This window comes from Taudactylus pleione, unplaced genomic scaffold (genome assembly GCF_031769625.1).
Source record: "Taudactylus pleione unplaced genomic scaffold, aTauple2 ptg000662l, whole genome shotgun sequence".
Taxonomy (NCBI): Eukaryota; Metazoa; Chordata; class Amphibia; order Anura; family Myobatrachidae; genus Taudactylus; species Taudactylus pleione.
The window spans coordinates 3,783,851-3,801,499 of NW_028285064.1; the positions used below are offsets into that span (position 1 = coordinate 3,783,851).

General features: G+C 43.1%; 1 protein-coding gene across 11 annotated transcripts in view; it reads right to left on the minus strand.

The window, feature by feature from the left end:
• The window catches only part of LOC148478344 (receptor-type tyrosine-protein phosphatase F-like), a 944,179-nt gene that overhangs the window by 449,868 nt on the left and 476,662 nt on the right, over nt 1–17,649 (minus strand). The window lies entirely within an intron of this gene.

Consider the following 17,649-nt stretch of genomic DNA (forward strand, 5'->3'; position numbering starts at 1 on the left):
AGTGACTGATCTTTTCTTTTTTTTTTTAAATGTACTTTTATAAAGATTTTTTGTTTACATATTGGCATTGAACAAATTTATTTCTTACTTAGTCTCACTGAGGACACCACCAAATAGGGTCTGCATTTTACCAAGCACAAAGTAATAAGTGAGACATATGAATTGTGAGTTATATATGTATATGGCCATGGAAAGTGTCTGGGTGACCCGCGTCAGGTCTGCGGCTGAGGTATCCGGCTGCTGCAGTGCTGACAGCCAGGAAAGCAGCACAGTATTACAGAGCTGGTGATAATCAGAGTCCCGGGCTGGAGAGTGACCGTCTGGCACAGACATGAAACATTGCAGTTTTGAATGAATCGACACTGTGCTTTAAACGTGGAGTGCAAACGGCCTGTGCAAAACCAACTGAAGTCACTGGACACGTCCAGGAGTGTTGTTTACCTTATTAAGGAAAAAAGGTTCTGTGTGATCCAGCAGTTCCGTTTGATCCAACAGTCTTGCCTATGCCCTCCTCGTTCCAACACACACCAGGCTGCGGACAGCAAGTCTCCTCCTCCGGAGTAGAGTGCGCTGCACAGCGGGCGCAGGCAGGGACACTGGTTCTATCAGTAATCCTGCCAGCGCCGGACTGTGCTTGCGGGGAATCCCCATCCCCAAGTGAAGATTCGACAAGTCCAGCAACAGGATTTCAAAAAGACATCTCCTTATAAGACTGAGGGGCCTATTCATCATAACTAAAAAAATCGATGGAGGTAATTAGGTTTAGAACTCGCATTGAGTTCTATCTAATTACCGGAGGAATTCATCATTCCTCCTCTCCATAACTATCTATTCCAAAAAGCTGTCATTTTTTCGATGACAGCTTTTCAGGAAACAGATACTTCTCCCTCTCTGCTCTAACTTACCGCAACTGTAATCAGTGCTGCGCATACGCTGTTACGTTCACAAAATCGGCGCATGCGCAGCACTGCCTACTGCTGCGGTAATTGTGTCCCTGCCAACCATCCTTCCCTCCGCTTACCTACCTGACCAATGCACCCTCGGACCCCAACCTCCCTTCTGAAGAGGAGAAAACAGTAAAGTTAAAAAAACTATTATTTTTTTTAAAACTTTGTGTTCTGCTGGGAGAACACAGTCGGAGGAGCAGCTGGAGGAGGGATGTGGAGCGAGTCGGAGGAGGACCTGCTCACGCTGAAAACAAGTAAGTGTAACCCGGTATACGCCACCTGAGAGTGGCATATAGTAACACCATCAAATTCCAAAAATACATAATTTTCAGAATTTGATGAATAGCATAATTTCCATATCCCCATTCTAATGTACTAATATATGGGTAGTGTGGAAATTAACGCAAGCGGACTTAACCAGGAGATATCAGTGATATCTCCAGTGTTAAGTGTGTTAATGAAAACTAAAATAATGGTAATTAAGGAAAATGTCCTTAAAAACGTTATTTTAGTGTTGATGAATAGGCCCCTGAGAGACGGGACCATCTATAACACTGCCCCATGGTGCCTTCATTCTTCCTGTTATCCAGGACAGGGTAAGAGGTGCACCACGAAAGATATGGGACGCCGACCTTAGTGACACCCTAAATACTCTATAATTAGTATAAACATTACTTGCGACCTTGTTTTTATCTGTATATTCAGACTTCCTCAATATTGTGGACTTACTTAATGGACCTTTTTGTAATTTTTTTTGTTCTCTTTTATTGATTATTTTGTTTGACCATATGCTATAAGGAAGCAAGCCAGTATTATGTGTGAGATACGGTTCCTTAATACATCCTATATATATTTTTTAACTATAATTTTACATGTTTATGTGACCTATGATACATATAACATTTTGAGCACTGTGACTCAATAAAGGATTATATGTTATAGATACATACGCTCATTCTAATCTGTCAATCATATCAATCACATCTACCATATACACACCTAGACCATCCCCCTTGAGCGCAGATTCACACGTTCTATATATATATATATATATATATATATATATATATATGTTATTGTTGATGAATATTCTGGGGACTGTCTAGTCATTCTCTTGCCTGATATAGCAGCACAAATGTCATTCTTTACGAAGTATCATTACCCAGAGCAGCCAATCAGCAATTAGCTCCAATTCATTTACTGCGAGTAAGATAATGAAAGCAAATGTCTTCAGTTTGTATTTTATAATTCATTTACCCCAAAATAAGATGTCTGAGACCACTGCCTGATAATGGGCACCCCCATGTTCTATTATAAATTGTAGATCCAGCATTCAAAAATGGAGAATCCATACTGTACCCACGCCTCTGATTCAGATGATTGAAATGGTCCTCGGGTTACTTTAAATGAGGTTTGGATGGCAATGTCTGTACTGGTAAAGTTCGTTGGTGCCTATCGATGGAGTGGTGTAAAAATGGGGCAACTACCAATTCTCACCTAATTACCACTCGACATCCCTATACTACCAACAAGAAAGCAGAACTTAAGGATCCCATTAAGTAATAATCAATTGAGCAATTATACCAGGAGGCGCTGTAAAGTCTACTCGGCAACTGATTGATCAGCGTTATATCTCACAGGTCCATATGCCAAGAGAGGCTCCGGTTAGAGTAATGGTATAAGCTGGAATCGGAACAGTAAGAGGAAATACTTTCTCCATCTACTGTATATGGAAACTTAAAAATGCCACAAAATACTTTTTTTTTTAATATTCATTCCTACCTGCAGCAAACGGAGGATATTCGAGGTGAACTTGCCTATGAGAGAATCAGGATTCCCAAGAGTCATCGGCTCCTCGTACTGAAGGATCGTTTAACGAAAAAGCCATTTCTCTCGCCCACCACACCTCCCTGGAGACATGTGAGGTTAAACAGAATCTGCAGAGTCAGCGCTTACAATCACAGGCGAGGAACAAGGAGTCGCCCTGTGATGATTGGAGCCGCCTTCGCATGGTAAACCTGCAGGCAACGGGGGCACTTTATATAACCGGACAACCACCTGAGCTCTGAAAATTAAATTAAAGCCAGAGCATCTTATCCCTCAAGCAATTATCAAAGCTCTGGGCTTACAGGAGTTTTGAGAAGCCACAAATTACATTTCTACAGTGCTTATTTAAAGTTGGCACCATGGAAATGGGAAGCGGTGGGTACAATTTGTAAGTTTTCCTAACTCCGGGCCAGAATAAAAAAAAAGTACAAATATTAAAGATAATAAGTCAAAACAGAATAATGGATTAACCTGTAATATAACAACTTGTCACCAGCCTTCTGAGGTCCGACTTCCCTTTGCCAATTACACCTCATTGGGCTCAGGGCCCTATTGCATTAATATTTCCACAATCTTAATTATACACAGGAAAAGGGTGCACAGAACATTTTAAGAATGTAGATTCAGTTAATAAATTATTTGCCATCAACTTTCAGGTGAAGTTGGGTTGGAAATAGCAGACAACTGTATCTATCTAAATAATTTCCTATGGTGTGTTAAGGTGGGTACACATGAGACCACAGGTTCTCAAACTCGGTCCTCAGGACCCCAGACAGTGCATGTTTTCCAGGTCTACTCACAGAATCGCAAGTGAAATTATTTGCTCCACCTGCGGCTCTTTTAAAAAAGTATCAGTGCTCCTGCTGGGTGACCTGGAAAACGGGAACTGTTTGAGGTCCTGAGGGGCGAGTTTGAGAACCACTGCATTAGACGATATGTCACCCAAACCGTCGGATAGGGCCGACATGTCGTCTACTTCGGCAAGTGTGTACCCACTATGTCGGCCCTTGCGCGCTCCCGCTGGGTCGTTCATCGCATCGACAGATCTGCGGTACATGCTGCACAATCCGTCAAAGTGATGAACGACGCCAGGCAGGTGAATAGAGCTGGTGCCCGACATAGCGAGCAGTCGGGCACTGGATCGTGTAATGTGGACCGGCCGCCCGATATGTCGGCCCTTCGGCAGTCGCATCGCTGGGTACACACATCGGTAAGTGTGTACCCAGCTTTACTCCTCTCCTGTCCAGCCGATTTTCCTACAATACAGTAGTTATGTTTGGTACCCAGTTGGCTTCCTCGTGAATAGTATTCAGACACCTATTAGCTGTTGTCTTACTTCCACTTTCTCCACATTTGTATTATTTTTCCTAGTAAATGAAATTGTTCTCAATCAAAGCCTGGCTCCAGGTGGGTTTCCCCAGGGGAGTGTGGAGTTTGGTTTCCTTGATTTCCGGCATGAACACTGGATTCCCTCCCCCAGCCCAAGATTACAAACTCCAAAAACGTTCCTATTTCTTTCAGCATTGTTTCCGTCGTCTTGTATTACGTAGTTGTGAAAAATAATACCGTATGTCATTTGACATATGCCAAAGAAGGGGATGGCTACACTGATTTATTTCTGGTTTAAAAATAGGACATAAAATACTTGACTGTATAAAAAATACAATTAAAAAAAATACACAGGAGTGTGAATAACATTAATGACACAATGAGGTAACCGTACAGGGATGGAATTCCAGAGTTCTGTTTTATAGGGTTGGGAGCCAAAACTTAGCTTGTTATGTCATTTAGGGTGGGTCTCCATCACCCTATGTTTGCCAACCGATATACCATGCTGTAACGCTGACAAATATACAATTGTAAATAACATCTGCGGTAAAAAAAAAAAAGGAGTTCTGATGTCGTAAATTAGAAATGTTGAGTTAAAATATCATCTCAAGTGTTCATTAGGAAAACGTGTGCGTTAAGGGAAAAACAGACCTCATGCTGTACATTATTACAGCTATTAATCATGTGCAAAGCACTTGGCCTTTGCCTTAATATTGCCACAGAACACTTAATCGCCACATAATTTAAAGAAGAGGGTGTTATAGCCCATTTAAAATGTTATTTTGAAAAAAAAAAAAAAGAAAAAGATTATTACATGTTGTAATGATACTATACTTAAATGCGGTATAACAGTCTGTAAATAACCAGGAAAACATTATTTAATAAGAAAAATATTGAGAAGATATTTTGATATTTAAATAATGCTCTTGGCAATGTTTGACGGATATCCCACGTAACCACCAGTTTTCAGCGGGTTACCCACAAATAATAAGGATCCCTGGGATTTAAGAAGGAGGGACAACAGCGGATATCTCTACTGTCCCACTATTTCCGGGCACCTAAGCAGCGCTCCTAGGAATCAATGAGGGATGCTATCCAGTCAGATTTATCAAGCTCAGAAGCTTGGCCCCAGACGCTAACGCCGTCTGAAGATGGCATTAGCCTATAGCGGCCTATGGGTTACTTTGATGCAGATTCTTTCAGAGATAGAGCCTATAGATCCCTCTCCACCAGACCCCAAGAACAACGCACACACATAAATAGTAAGCCCGAAGGACTGGAACCATGAAGCAGAGTTATAGCGTAAGCAATCACTTGGCTTCCAGCTCTTTAACTGCACAGGCTTTTATCAGACCCGGTATGACGACAATAAATATTTGCTAAAATTTAATTTGCATTATTTAAAATTTTGGCTTAAATAATCGATCACATCTGCATTGACAATGAGGATTGTGATAAATAGGTCTCTTAGTCTAAGGCTAAGAATCCCAGATCTAGATGAGTCTTATATACACTTGCTGGCTATTTTTCTGCTTCCTCCGGGAGGAAGCAGCCAGGTCGGCACTGCATGGGGGGTACACTTGGAGGTGGGTGGGGACTGGGGGCGTGTCATCACAATTTTGTCATCGTAACCCCGTCTCCCGCTATGCAATGCAGAGATTACTGACATTGCAGAGCAGGGGGCGGGGCCACGATGATGCAATTCAACATAAATCGCATCATCGCCCGCCTATGTGCGGCTGGGTGGCCCCAAACCCGGGAGACTTGTCCACCTTTGCAGGTGGCCGGGTGCAGGAGCCAATTTTTTCGGGAGCCACATGGCCATTCCGGGAGGGTAGGCAAGCATGGCCACATTCATATTCAACTTGTGTCCTGTTTCTGTTTAAAAAGAACACAACAATAATAGGAGTTATACTATTTGTAGCTAGTTATCATCCTTCCTCTCTCTTCATAACTGACCAATGAGCAAAACAATAAACCAAACAAAAAAAGTAAACAAAACAAACCCATCATTTAAATTTAATTAGTGGCAGTAAAGAGTACTTTTTCTAACCAAAATAGAACAATTGTAGCTAAAATAGCAGGGAATATCTAGCCAAGTCTAGTGTGTGTTCTGTTCCAGACCCATAGAGCTGGTTCATTGGAGGATGATCAAAAACAAGGACTAAATTATCACTTACAACTGGAATTTGCGGCAGGCTTGACAAGCTTGGTCACGATAACCTATAGAAGCCACGTGCACGAATATGTAAATATTTATCAGACACAGGGTAATGTAATAAGTTATGCCTTAGGAGATCACATTTTCCATTATCATATCGAAGGCTTGGATTAGGCACAAGAGGCAGCAGGGGCTAGTGCTTATGGTGCAGAGATGGTCTCCTAACACGGTAACTCTCTCCTGAGTGATCTGATAGGGGCTTGAGAGGCCACCTAATGGTTGGCGAGGGCTTTACCTGTACAGGCAGAATTTATTAAGCAGATTGCAGTTGCAGCAGCAGATTTGGGAGACAATGGGCCTGATTCAGAGCCGGACACTATTTGCGGACGGTCGTTCCAAAAAAGGGGTCGGCTATTTAAATTGAGCGCTCACTCTTTGCGTTTTGTTGACGCCTCTATGTCTGAGCGAGCGAGCGAAAGAAAAATGCGCTCGCTATTTTGTAAAGACGCCCCTTTTCCGTTCATATCACACGTCATCTCCGGTATTTATTAGATTAATCGGGTACATCGAAAGGCATCTGAACTGCTCGCAGTGCTTGTGGTAGGTTTTTCTTACTGCTATCACTGCGAGCAGTTCAGGCTAAAAGACAACCAAGTGACGTGGTCGATGACGCTCCATTACTAATTATGCACTCCCATTAAACGCCCTTTTGACCGTTAGGCACGCCTGCGTTCAGATCTCCACTCCCCCGTTTTCAAGCACCTTCCCGCAACCACCCACAAACGGTACATTCTGTCAATCAAATTAGCAGCCCCTCGCTGTTTTGCGAGCGCACGATTTCCAACCGCAATGACTGGTTTGCGCATGCGCATTTCGACCCATACGCAGTTGTGCGAACATCGCTTAGAGCGAACGAGCGGCCGCTTACGAGCGGCTCTGAATCAGGCCCAATGACCAATGATTGGAAACTTGAAACCTGTGCTGAAACAACCTGCAGCACAGCTGCACCATATCCATCCTCAATTAAACAAATTAGGTAATTTTTTTTATGGGCATAGTTATAGATGCAGAAAACAGGCATGTTGATTAATAATAATATTGAAGATAAGAACAGTGCCAGCTTTACAGGCAGCAAACAATACCTCATCTCTAAGGGGCCTATTCATCAACACTAAAATAACGTTTTTAAGGACATTTTCCTTAAATAACGTTATTTTGGTATTCATGAACAGACTTAGCACAGGAGACATCACAGATATCTTCTTGCTAAGTTCCCCTGCGTTAATTTCCACACTCCCTATACATTAGTACGTTAGTATGGGGATGTGGAAATTATGGTATTCATCAAATTCCGAAAATTATCAATTTTCGGAATTTGATGCAGTTACTATTCGCCACTGTGAGGTGGCGAATAGCAGAATCCACTAACCTGTATCAGCGTGTGCAGGTCCCCCGACGAGTCCCTTCGGCGCTCTGCTCCGTCCTCAGGCTCCGGAGGCTGGTCGGACATGTGTGCTCCCCAGCAGAGCACAAGAAAGTTTAGAAAAAGGAAAAAAAAGTTGTTGTTTTTTTTCTAATCTGTCTTGTGGTCTGCTGGGAAACCACATGACAGACCAGCAGGACGGAGCCGGAGGCTGCTGCGCGGACAGGTAAGTCGGGGGGGGGAGGTGAGCGGAGGGGGGGGGGTACACAAACTTAACGCATCTGTAGGCAGTGCTGCGCATGCGCTGGTTTTACAGATGTAACAGCGCATGCGCAGCACTGTTTCCAGATGCGATAAGGTAGTGTAGAGAGGGAAAAGTATCTATTTCCCGAAAAGCTGTCATCGCAAAAATTACAGCTTTTTGGAATAGATACTTATGGAGAGGTGGAATGATGAATTCCACCTATAATTAGGTAGAACTCCATGCGAGTTCTAAACCTAATTATCTCCATCGAATTTTTAGGTTTAATGAATAGGCCCCTAAATCTTAAATCAAGTGTCATACAGTAGCTTCCACTGTTCCAAGCGTTTGCTACTTTCAATGCATTAGTGATACTGGTTATTGCATTGGGGGGGGGGTATTTATCAAACAGTGAAAAACATTGATTATGGTCGGCGAAAATGGGTGTTTGGCGATATCAACAGCCATCGTGGTCATAGCTGCTGCTCACATATCTAGCGCTCTAAAGTGTCCATCTTCTAATGTCTCTCCTGTTTCCAATCGCATCACACCAGCGGAAGTTCACAAAAATTCTGGTCACCAATGGATGTTTCCATAATGGTGGCTGATATCGCCGTTGCCTATAGGTGCATAGTACACACGTATCAATTTTGTTAGTGAACGATTTTCGTTCAGTTTTTCCTTTGAAAAAGTGAACGATTTTTTGAAGTGTAAATGAACGATTTTTTCAATGATGAACGAAAAATGTTGCTTCCCTTAATGAAAATCGTTCAGTTGGTCAGTCAGAATAAACTACAAACGGGAACGCGCATGAACGATAATCGTTCATCGTTATAACTCAGAAACTGAACGATTTTTTTCAACGATTGAACGATAACGACGTCGTTATAGTTAAATCGTTCAAAAAATCGTTACGTATGTGCGCACCTTTAGTGTAAGTAAGGTATACTGTGTTCCCCACCAGCAGCTACAATACTTACCATTGCTGTTCTGCATATGTGACCTTCTCCTCCTTTCATATGTCTATACCCTGGCACTAAGTGGCCACACCTGAAATTTAGAAGTCTTGGTGCCCTATGAGGAAATGGGATGCTATAGGTGCAGTGCAGGAATAGCTTAGTATTTGGCACTTACTGGCAGGACTGCCATCAGCAATTGTGGGGACCGGTACTGACAAAATAGGCAGGCCCCCCCTTCGGGGGATGTGGGGTAGAGGTGGGTTGAGCTGTGGATAATGTGGGTGGAGCTACATCAGGGGTGGGGCATCAATTGCTTAAAACCAGCTTAAAAATTCTCAAAATTTGGGCTGTGGGGGTGGTTGTTATTATAACATGTCACTCTATCATATAATATATGAAACTATACAAAGACAGAAATATAGGAGACAAAACTGCTTTAAATTCACACACAGAAAACCATACTAAATATACAGGGAAAGCAACATCAAATCTACATGCACATACTGTATATATAAATATATATGTAAAAATAAGAAAAGCCAGATCCACATAAAATACACTCATTGGCTGCCAATCCATGAGCTCTGATTGGCTAGCGGCTGGACACATATTTGAAATGCCGCCAGCGCTGTTTCTCCCTGGTTACCGATGCAATCCGCACTGCTGCCATCCGGCCTCCCTCTCTCTGGGCCTGGGACTACAGTCCCTGCATCCCCCCCCTCCTAATGGCAGCCCTGCTTACAGGAAGGACGTGCACTAGGCGGGCACTACATCTACAGGCAAATTCCACTGCCAAATGTGTTACATATTAATAATAAAAATTAAATCGCCATTGGGTGGCGCCGTTGAGTAATGCAAGCCATATACATCAGCAATTAATTGGGGCAATTTCCCGTTCTGCCAATGCCTGGGTTGGGTGATCTGCAAAGTCCAACATGTTGGACAATCTCGATTTGCCGATTCCGACCCAAAAATTATCGGTATTGGCGACTTAAGGATTTTAACGTATTGTATTTTACCAATTCCCCCGAGAAATCACCAATCACCATAGTCCGCGGATTGGCATCGCGGACTCACAGCTTAGGTTTATGGCCCGCTTAATAGCTGAACAGTCTGCGTGTGTTTGGATATATGACAGACAGGTACATCAGTATTATATATTGGCTACACGTTGGTTCTGTTAATATGAGAAATATACTATGGATGAACACAGAAACATTACCAAGAGCTGCTGTGATCCAATTATGTGCATTAAATGGTTCAGAGGCAGTTTTATGTAGGTGAATCAGGACTGACACTTAAAAAAACAATGAAGCTACGCTGAGATAGAGAATTTTATGCAGCATTACTTTACATGGGACATTCTTGCCAGCTATCTCTTTCTCCAGATAAATCCTAAACTGTACAATTTACATCTCCTGACAGTGCAGTAATTGCTCGCCGGTCCTTAGTAGCTTAACACATTCCACACTGAGGCTGTAATGAATATCTCTTGTATTGTCCTGCATTCCACACCCTCCTCTCCTGTAACTTCCCTGCGCTGTCCCGGCATTTTCTATTTACCGACACTCTGCTTACAAAACAATGACTCAACGAGATCTAATAACATCTGTACAATGCAAGGCTGCTCAGCCTAAACATTACATGGAAACGCGATTTTATGGTGTAAAATGAAACCCCCGGGAACCCTAATCTGATGCAGAGTGGCTCTACGTAGCATAGCTTGCGTTATTTTGCACTGCGCGTGCCCAGAAGCAAACACTTGCACGCATAGGACACTTATGACTCCCTAAAGATACGGGTCGGGGCTGATGCACAGTAAGTGCGTGTTTACGCAAACGGCACTCATATATAGTTGCAGAAACACACACAAATGTCTGCTGGGAGCTGTATGCTTTTCTGGAATTGAAAGGTTTCTGGAAAATGAACAAAATCACAAACTGGGTACACATTAGGGAGCCTATTCATCATCACATAATTATCACTAGTGATAATTATGTTTTAAACTCGCCACGAGTTTAAAAAATCTTTTGGAAGCCTATTCATCATAACTCACTAATAACAGTATCACTTCCAAAAAGTTGCTCTTTTTGCAGTCAGTGTTTCGGAAAAATTATACTTTTCCCCATGCAGCTGATGTATCAATAAGGATTTCCTCACTGCTGCATGTCTCTCCCCCCTTCCCCCCCCCTTCCTCAGCCGCCAGTGATGGCCCATACCCCTTCCCCCCCATGGGCACGGGTGTCCACCCCTCCGCCACTGCCGCCACCGGTGTCTGTCTCAGCGCCCACCGCTGCTGTTGGTCTGTTTAACCCCCCACCCCTGCCGCCAGTGTCTGTCCCGGCACACCGTCACTCCCGCAGCCACTGGTGTTCTACCCCCCGTGGTGTCTGACCCGCCCCCCCCCCTGCGCTGCTGCTAGTCTGTTTAACTCCCCCCCCTGCAGCCGACTGTGGGCCTGATTCAGAGCCGGACGCTATTTGCGCTCGCTCGTTCTTTGCTGTCTGTTGACGCCTCTATGTCTGAGCGAGCGAACGAAACGTGCTCGCAATTTTGTAAAGACACCCCCTGGCCGCTCGCATCCCACGTCATCTCTGCTATTTATTTGATTAATCGAGTACATCGAAAGGCGTCTGAACTGCTCGCAGTGCTTGTGGTTGGATTTTCCTACCACAAGCCGCTTACGAGCGGCTCTGAATCAGGCCCTGTGTCCGTCCACCCACCCCTGCAGGTGTGTGTTTGTGTTGTATTTGTGCCCCCTCCCCGGGCGCTGGTGTCCGTCCACCTCCTCCTCCCCCCTTCCCCCCCTGCCGGTGTCCATCCCCCATTCCCCCCGAGGCCGCCGTGCAAGCTTCCCCAGGCGCCCATGCAGCACAAGCTCCCGCGGCACCCATGGAGATGAGCACAGGAGGGAGCCAGTGACAGCAAGAGACGCCCGAGGTAATTAAACAGCTGAAGGGATCAGAATAGATCCCTCTGCTGCTCAAGCTGCTGTGTAAACTAAAGTAAGGGGACTACATAGTACTAAAGTATGGGGACTACATAGTACTAAAGTATGGGGACTACATAGTACTAAAATATGGGGACTACATAGTACTAAAGTATGGGCACTACATAGTACTAAAGTATGGGCACTACATACTACTAAAGTATGGGGACTACAGAGTACTAAAGTATGGGCACTACAGAGTACTAAAGTATGGGGACTACAGAGTACTAAAGTAATGGGAATACAGAGTACTAAAGTATGGGCACTACATAGTACTAAAGTATAGGGACTACATAGTACTAAAGTATGGGCATTACATAGTACTAAAGTATGGGCACTACATACTACTAAAGTATGGGGACTACAGAGTACTAAAGTATGGGCACTACAGAGTACTAAAGTATGGGGACTACAGAGTACTAAAGTATGGGGACTACAGAGTACTAAAGTATGGGCACTACAGAGTACTAAAGTATGGGGACTACAGATTACTAAAGTATGGGGACTACAGAGTACTAAAGTAATGGGAATACAGAGTACTAAAGTATGGGCACTACATAGTACTAAAGTATAGGGACTACATAGTACTAAAGTATGGGCACTACATAGTACTAAAGTATGGGCACTACATACTACTAAAGTATGGGGACTACATAGTACTAAAGTATGGGGACTACATAGTACTAAAGTATGGGGACTACATAGTACTAAAGTATGGGGACTACAGAGTACTAAAGTATGGGCACTACATAGTACTAAAGTATGGGGACTACAGAGTACTAAAGTATGGGGACTACATAGTACTAAAGTATGGGGACTACAGAGTACTAAAGTATGAGGACTACAGAGTACTAAAGTAATGGGAATACAGAGTACTAAAGTATGGGCACTACATAGTACTAAAGTATAGGGACTACATAGTACTAAAGTATGGGCACTACATAGTACTAAAGTATGGGCACTACATACTACTAAAGTATGGGGACTACATAGTACTAAAGTATGGGGACTACAGAGTACTAAAGTATGGGGACTACATAGTACTAAAGTATGGGGACTACAGAGTACTAAAGTATGGGCACTACAGAGTACTAAAGTATGGGGACTACAGAGTACTAAAGTATGGGCACTACATAGTACTAAAGTATGGGGACTACAGAGTACTAAAGTATGGGGACTACAGAGTACTAAAGTAAGGGGACTACATAGTACTAAAGTATGGGCACTACATAGTACTAAAGTATGGGGACTACATAGTACTAAAGTATGGGCACTACATAGTACTAAAGTATGGGGACTACATAGTACTAAAGTATGGGCACTACATAGTACTAAAGTATGGGGACTACAGAGTACTAAAGTATGGGGACTACATAGTACTAAAGTATGGGGACTACAGAGTACTAAAGTATGAGGACTACAGAGTACTAAAGTAATGGGAATACAGAGTACTAAAGTATGGGCACTACATAGTACTAAAGTATAGGGACTACATAGTACTAAAGTATGGGCACTACATAGTACTAAAGTATGGGCACTACATACTACTAAAGTATGGGGACTACATAGTACTAAAGTATGGGGACTACAGAGTACTAAAGTATGGGGACTACATAGTACTAAAGTATGGGGACTACAGAGTACTAAAGTATGGGCACTACATAGTACTAAAGTATGGGGACTACAGAGTACTAAAGTATGGGCACTACATAGTACTAAAGTATGGGGACTACAGAGTACTAAAGTATGGGGACTACAGAGTACTAAAGTAAGGGGACTACATAGTACTAAAGTATGGGCACTACATAGTACTAAAGTATGGGGACTACATAGTACTAAAGTATGGGCACTACATAGTACTAAAGTATGGGGACTACATAGTACTAAAGTATGGGCACTACATAGTACTAAAGTATGGGCACTACATAGTACTAAAGTATGGGCACTACATAGTACTAAAGTATGGGGACTGTGGAAATTATCGGGCAGAATTGTTGGAGATATCTGTGATATATCCTGTGTTACATGCTTAATGAATAGCCATGACCCTTAATTTTTACAAAAGCAGGGGAAATTTTTAATTTTCACCCACTTTTGTAGAAATTAAGGAATGATGAATAGACCCCTAGATGACAAATTGGGTGATTTGTTGTTTTGAGCCAAATTGAAACGACATATTGTCCACATCGTCTTATGTGTACGCACTATTACGGGCTCCTGTACGTTGTTCCTCGCATCTTCTCATCTACAGTACTTCACGGCAGATGAGAAGATATCTTTAACGATTTTGTGCAGCAAATAGATCAGCAAGATTGTATTGATGCCAACACTTTGTAGGTCCACCACGTGCAGTGACTACTGCAGACACCCTTCTTGGCAAACTGTCCACAAGTCCATGGACAGCAGCAGGAGGTATGTTCTGCAATTCCTCCTTATGTACAGTGACCAACAGTGACACCGAAGAAGGACGAGTCGGCCTAGAACTTACCCGTCGCTCCAATTCGTCCCAGAAGTTCTGAATGTGGTTAAGTTAAGATCTGGTCTCTGAACTGGCAAGTCCATCCGGGTTACCAAATTTTCTGTATACCAGTCCAGCATCGCCCTGGAAAAATGACAGGTGGCATTGTTGTCCTGATAAAATCATTTGTTGTTTCAATTCCAAGTGCATGGGCCTCCCTACCAAGTGTTCTTGTCAAAATCACCACTTTGGTGGTATTTGGAACCAAGGTTCCCCAGCAGCACAGAGTATATCAGTACCAAGTGTTCTTGTCGAAATTACCACTTTGGTGGTATTTGGAACCAAGGTTCCCCAGCAGCACAGAGTATATCAGGAGATGAGTGATGTTAATGAGGACAGGGCTGCATGTGACTGGGGCAGTGACATGATGTGAGCAGGGGAAGCAGGAAGCCACAAACTGAGTTATATAGTGGAAGGAGCAGGGTCCCCAGCAGCACAGAGTATATCAGGAGATGAGTGATGTGTTAGGTAGAACAGGGCTGCATATGACAGGGGCAGTGACATTATGTGAGGAGAGAAATCTAGGCAGCAGAAAGCCATAGAGCAGGGTCCACTATAGCAGAGATGTGAGACTCCTATCGTAAAACTACAAAAAAAAAAAGGAAAAAGGAAAAATAAAATGAAGTACAGAAATGAAGTGCATGAAAGTGCGAGGTTGATGGCACTTTACAGTTTCCTAGCTCATTATCCCCAGAGGGGCATAAATACTTTTAGTGGCCAATTCAATTCTCATTTTTCATAGGTAAAATTATTCTAAAGGGCACAAACTGAAGGTGCTCTCTTTCCCCCTGTTCAGCTTCAGGTTTTTACATTTTGGCCACAGATTATCAGGCTGAGAAGGGCTGGACATCCATAGTCGGGGGTTTACACCCATGGATTTATGCCGCTTCAAAGTCCTTCCCCGATATACATCCGTGCTTCCAAACGTGCAAGGACAAAGACGCCCACTGTCAGCCTCTGTAGACACTGAAATACCGATTGGTGAGTCTTTGGATGCCGTGCCAGGCGCATAATCTCCGTCAGAATGTGGCCTCCATCCACATCGGCATTGCGTGTGACTCAGAATAAGGGCCTCAGTGCTTTTTACCATTTGATGGTGGCTTCCTGATGTTCGCTGCCTTCAAATGGTGCAGAAGCAACGCTCTCCCGATGATAAAAATACAGCTGACTACAGCGGTTAAAAATCCGGCCTGCCAGCGGCACGACCGCGGCTCATGCACAAACTGGTATTTTTGCATGTGCGCAAATCACGGTGGCTCTCTTATCAAATGGTTTTAATGCCAGGGTTAGTTACCATCGCAAGATTCGATGCTGGAAACCCGTCCACCATTCGATGACGGGCTTCCAATGCCCATCCCTGTCCTCGAGTAAAAGCTTTTACCCATTGCGCATCATTTTTATTTATTTGATATTTAATAAAGTAGTACAAAATAAAAAGTTTTTGGATGTTTTTTAATTTTTAATTTTTTAAATATATTTGTGCCTGAGTTTATTTTATTTTTTTAAAATATTTTACATTATACTGGGACTACTATGGTGACACATTTGCCATTCCAGAGGGCCCGATATTATTCAGTACCTCTACTTCATAAAGCTGCACAGACCAGGCAGACAATGCAGTGGGCTAATTGGTTCTACTCTACGGTCTGCAGTGTACACAAAGTAACTGACATTTAGCAATGTACGTAAAGGCATGAAATCTAGGAATAGCATTTATTGTGCAAAGTAGTGGCACGAAGCACAGAACGCATGCAGTGCAGGGGGAGTCAGCAGATCACAGGACACAGGTGAGCTTTGTGTACTGGAAGACTCAGCAGCTACACACACACTTTACAATGACTGACTGGTAAAATATGCAGTCCCGTGATGGGAAACATATCATTTCTCTCTGTATCATATTAATAAACGTTCAGGCTGCCAGTTTTCAGCCCAATGGGGAGAAATAGGGAGAGTGAATTACTGACATTTGAAGAGAACCACTATAATCTGTTTAAAGACGTCTCAGCTCGGAGCATTGTGCAATCCTGAGATAGCAAGGTTGCAAATGGCTGTGTCAGTTCCATCAGATATGTACAGATATCCAAGCACTCGCCAGTGAGGTTATAGCAGATTTTATTACAAATAAGCTGCAGTCATGACATTTTGAAAAGGTTCTTAAAATGAAACCATTACAAAAAAAAATATATTGATATCACGGAAACACAAAACACTGGTTTACCTAGATTACGGTTTATTGAAAGCTGTATCATGCACTGTACGGTGTGCGAACTTATTCCAGGTGCCTGAACCCTGCCGCTCGAGAACTAGTGGCGATGCTGGGGAGTGAGGCTTATTTGTTAATGTCGGCCAAATCCCCCCCCGCACCCCCCCCTTGCGATTAGGCAATAGGTACAATGTAACAGCAGAAAGCAACTCTTGTAATGAACTTCACTGACATTTTATGAGAACGCTGATGAGAGAGCCAGCCTCCTTTACTGAACCTGCCTCATCCTTCAATTTGCATTAAATGTCACTGGCATCAAGGCAGGCTTGTCTGCATAGGGGACGTGGCAGACAGATAAAAGGGCAATTCAAATATTGTGCATTTAAAGAACGTGGAGTAAGAAATAAAGGATTCAGGGGCCTATTCATTAAACCTAAAAATTCTCTGGAGATAATTAGCTTTAGAACTCTCATGGAGTTCTACCTAATTATAGGTGGAATTCATCATTCCACCTCTCCATAAGTATCTATTCCGAAAAGCTGTAATTTTTGCGATGACAGCTTTTCGGGAAAGATACTTTTCCCTGCCTACACGTTGTAATACCGCGGCTTCATCCAGCCGCGGTATTACAACGTCCAGACGGGCTGAGCTTGGACGGACACTATTGTGATCACGGATTTCCAGGGGTGAGATACTCCAACTGTCATTACTTACCCGTTTATCCTCCAGCGTGACTGCATTTCACACTGGGACGCCAGTAGTGATTGCAATCTAAGCAGTGCAAGTGAGCTGCCTCACCATTGGAAACTAATTGCTACATTTGTAGCCATTGGTGTAGGAGCTGAACATTAGAACGCTATGCTGTAGAAATCTCAGTGATACAGTTACATTCTCCTAGCAATGCACTTAAGCTAGAGAGGCATTTGATCCTTGCTATTATATGATTGATTCATCTTGTTTGATTTTATATATGTACATTTGATTATCAGTGTCTATCTGTGGACCATTGTATTAAAGTATCAGATTTATTTTATTTTATTCAAGCCTCCTGT